Raw genomic sequence first — 4,775 nt, 5'->3', positions numbered from 1 at the left:
TTCTTTAATCTCTGGGCTCTTGCTAGGAGGAACAAAGCCAAAAGATACCAGTGAAAAAGATGTTACTGGGTAAGTAACAGTAGTTTAAACTAAAGGTAGGCCTGAAATAGCCTTATTTGCAGCCTTCTATATACTTCCCTTGCTTTGTTTATAGCCTTTCATACACTGTTTATAAGAGGAGCCAGGCTCTGCTAATGGCTGCATTCAGGGACAGTGGGAATGTTTAGCTTTCACAAAGCAAAGCAGGTCCTGGTCCCTCCTACAGCAGATCTGGGTAGACAGGCTGAGAAGAGAATGGGTATGAAGGTACAAACTGGGTGAGGTGACCTCACCATTCAGTTCAAGTGTTTCATGGTGGCCTTTGTTCTTTGAGAAACAACAGAATGAAGGGTCCTTTTGAAAATGAAAACAAAAATGCCACACCTCATAAAATCTCAGGTGGTGAATCCTCATGCTGTAATTACTGCATTGCCTGGACTTTTTAATGATCCAAATCCCCTCAAGCAGGAGCTGTTACCACCTTAAGATGTCGACAGGCAAACAAGAACCAATATCTGGACTAAGTAAGCTACCTTTAACATTCTATGTTGGTTTATTTAAAGTTGCACATCAAATGTGAAGCTGCTCTGATGTACATTTGAGCATTCCTTTGCCTTGTTTACAGATGGAATGTTGTGAAAGTGCATCCAGGGAATTAATCACCATTAATCCAATTAATCCATTCACTATTAATCCATGTGAATTTGGTCCATTTAGAAAAATGCCTAAGAAAACACCTGCATAAGAATTGAGATTTTTAATTAGACAATCCCACCAAACCCTACACTCACAAAAAAGATATTCCTTATTTCACACCTAGCACAGTTTGAGTCTGACATGACTGAGATCCTGAATATCGTGACAATGGAAGCATCAGCATCCACTACCAAAATCTTCATTTGGCTGCTAAACCTGGATTTGTGCCATCTGTAAAATCCTGGAATAAACATATTCTAGGTCTGCAGAATATTACAGTCCAGTCTGTAAGCATGCCAAGGAGATACATCAGACAATGCCTGTTAGCCTGGTTAATAGGATAAAACAGGGCTACACTGGATGAAAATTAGAGGTTTAGATACAGGTATGCTCAGGATGACTGGAACTTAAGCATAAGCAACTTTACAAGTGTTTTTAAAAATGCATAGTTACTATAACCTCTCTGAATCTATTACCATTTGTCCTTGTCCTTTTTTGGTTTTTTTTGTTAAAGAAAATACAGTAATTTACAGTTGGAATATGAAATTCATTTTACTTGGGCAGAAAATATGGGTCATCTGGCAGTGTAGGCTTTAGTAGGTGTCTATGAGTATCATGATAGGTAAAACAAACAAGCATAACTTAGATTTTATGTATTTGCTTCTTGATGCCCATGATGATGCCACATGTGTTGAAACACCCTGTCCTTTGTAAAGGACACAGCTCTCCTTGGGCACAGGGCCACAACTAGAAAGCCAAGTGTGTGACTGGCAGTGTTTTTCATGCCAGCTACAGGTTGTAGTCCATGAGACTGGAATCTTAGTCTCTTTTATCCAATTAACTGAGTCATATCTCAGAATGTAAGACTACCAAGTGCATAGTCTTGCATTAAGGTTTATAACAAGGATTTCTGCTCTGAGTGGGGAGCACAGGGTGAAGAAAAGGTTCAGGGGTGGCCTGGCTCCAGTGTTATGAACCATGAGTAATGAAAAGTGCTGTGATGCAGCAGGACTGGTGTTTTCAGTAGGTCGAAAGAAGTACAAGTGCTGCTGCAAAAGGCATCAGTAAACCTCAGAGGAGGCAGGGTGCATGTTTCTAGTTGTTTGTGTTAAAAACAGGTACAGGAGAGGACTAGTGGGGTGATCATAGGAATAGAAATTCTATTTTACAGGAGGTTAAAAAAATTGAGGACTGTGATTACTCTGTAAATACATATGAAGGGCAGAGAACCAGGGAGAGACAGAGCTGCTTTAGTTAAATGATAATACTGATCCAGGGTCAACGGAATGTAATTTCCCCTAAGCCAGGCAATTATGATAAGATTTCTAACTTCTGGATGAATGAAGATATGGAATTGCCTTTCAGACAAGATAATGGTAGAGGCACCCTAAATTATTTCAAACAGTTTGCTTAAATCATGGCAGGAAAAGATAATAGCAAAGGAGTGATTCTGAATGTTATCAATATGTTTACATATTCTTCTTGTACAATTTCTACTGACTTCTAATTAGTCCCAGTGTTCAGGGCTTTTGATAGTCACCTGTAACTAATAAGGAACTGATTTCCTCCCTTTGCTTCTGAGATTTTTTCCTCTCCTTTCTCTTAATTATAAAAAAAAAAAATGCTACATCTTGAGACAGGCACCTGCTTATATTATGAACAAATAAATCATTAATAATCTGTATAATAAACTGAAAGCATCACATTTCCTTTCTTTGCAACCTCAGAATAAATGATAAATGTGGAAATGCACAAATTAAGTATTTTTACATAGAGAAAGTCAGACAATGTCTCTTCCAGTCAACAGACACTAATAAAATGTTTTTGTTTTACTTTTTATCATTTTAAGAAATCTACTGCAATCCATATTTTGAGTCTAAACAACATAAGAATAACCCATTACACGTGCTGTCCTAATGCTAAAAATCTGGTGAAAAAAGAAGAGTTGGGAGAGAGCTGTGCCAGATAATGCTGACAGCATTCTTGAAAGAAGAAATAACACTTGCAGCTCTCATAGGAAAAAGTGACTTCTTTGGAAATAAAGGAGGATGCAATAGCTTTTCCTGTATCCCATCAGCAGCTTATGTCTAGGAGGGAATTAACTCCATATACAATGTGTGTTAAGAAAGCTCACAGCTGGAATCCTCCTCTAAATTCTGCTCGTTTGCTTCTCCTATATATCTCCTCTTATAACCATATCCTCACTAAGCAGATGCATGTGCCAAGCCAGAACACTCTGGGCTTATGTTAACTTGGAAGTGAGATGTAAACCACTGTCTGGGGCATAATAAACACTAGAAATAGGGAGCTGCTCTCCCTGGATTTTGATGCTAAGGCAGTGCCCACAAACCATTCTCATGCAGACATTGGCATCGACCTTAATCACTGTGCTGTGCTGAACTCCTTCATTAAACTCTATTAATAATAATTTTTTAAAAAGAGGTATGTGAAGGATTCAGCTTCTCCCAAGAGTCTAGGTTGACATTCTTTCCCTGCTGATCTAAAGGGAAAGAAAAACATATCAAGAAATAATTTTTAAAACAACTGTATAAAAGGTCTGGCCTTATGTTCCTTTGGGGATTGCAACTGCCTCTGCTCTGTGAGAGCCCTGGATGCACATCTCTCCCATCTTGCTGTCTGAGAAACTGAAACAGCTTCAAAGGCAGCATTTTTTGCAGCATTCCTTTTAGTCAGTTAAGCAGTTACTGATAAATTCCAGTGAGAAAATGCAAAGCTGAGACTGTTGTATCTCCTTCAGCTGTTTGGCAAATGATTAGCAAAGAGGGATTCTGAATATCCACATTGGCAGTGGCTGAGACATAAATCAGAAATACCTTAGTTTTTACCAAAAAAATGTCTCCTAGACAAATAAAATAGTGGTGGCCTTACAAAACTCTGCCTAGCACTACAAATGGAAAGGAAAAAGGCAAAAGAAAAAAAAAAAAGAACCTTGAAAAGCTGAAGTAATCTTGGATTTGGTTGAGAGACACAATTCAGGTTTCATCCTGGCTGCAGAGAAACCCTTTCCACTCCTCCTCTCTGATGGCAGGAATGAAAGACCTGGTGCTACTTTTAGCTATGTGTCCCAAGTGGGACTAAATCTGCATGGAGCAGGGAAAGATAAGATTTAGGAGCATTTGTTGGCTCTGGCCTCTCTACTGCTGGAGAACAGGGAGTTTTGACAGGTAGTTTATTCTCCTCAAAGCAGGGATTGCCTTCCTCCCACCAGGGATTCCCAGGACATATCTGATACTGCTAACTGGGTAGATCACTGAGTGTTACTTTGCATTTTACTTCTTTCTTAAAGTAGAAGCCAACAGGATAATTCTGAGAAGTCATAATATTCCATCCCTCCTCTGTTCCTACTTCCTAATCATTTCACCTATGGAAACCCCCTGCTTACAGATGCTTACAAGGTATTGACCCTGCCTTGACCCCGGCCCAGCAAGGTACAGAGAGACTTCCTCTCCTCCTGGATCAGGATCCTACTCCTCGGCCCAGGCTCAAGGTCTCCACGTCCCAGTGTCAAGATGCCAGCAGGATTTACTGCTGAGATCCCACTTTCCTCAACATCACTCCAGACACACGTTCAGATGCAGCTTAAGACACATAGGAACAAAGCTACAGTGAAAGTCCAGCCGGCCAGAGCACATTTCATACTGGAATAAGCTCCTAAATCGCTTCAAGCGCCCTGAAAATGCCCCCGAATTTCTGGCCCTGCGAGGGAAGCGCCAGAAACCGGGAGCGAACTTTGGAAAAGGATGGAGGACCTGCTCCCGCCTGTCCGTGCTCAGGAGAAGAGAGGAAGGCGAGATGTCATGGCAGGGCCGGGAGCTGCGGGAGGCAGGGCCGGTTACACCGGGACCGGCGCTTCCCGAGGTTGTTCCTCCCCGGGACGCGGCGCCGCTCGTCTCCATGGCAACCGCGGGGCCGCCCGCGCGGTGCCTGCTCGGCGGGTCGGGAACCGAACCCTCCCTCCCCGCTGCCCGGGGGAGAACGAGCACTCGGGGAGGGGCGAGAGGCGGTTCGGGGCCGGTACC

Source organism: Chaetura pelagica, unplaced genomic scaffold (genome assembly GCF_000747805.2).
Source record: "Chaetura pelagica isolate M959 unplaced genomic scaffold, ChaPel_1.0 scaffold20, whole genome shotgun sequence".
Taxonomy (NCBI): Eukaryota; Metazoa; Chordata; class Aves; order Apodiformes; family Apodidae; genus Chaetura; species Chaetura pelagica.
This window is presented reverse-complemented; position numbering follows the sequence as displayed.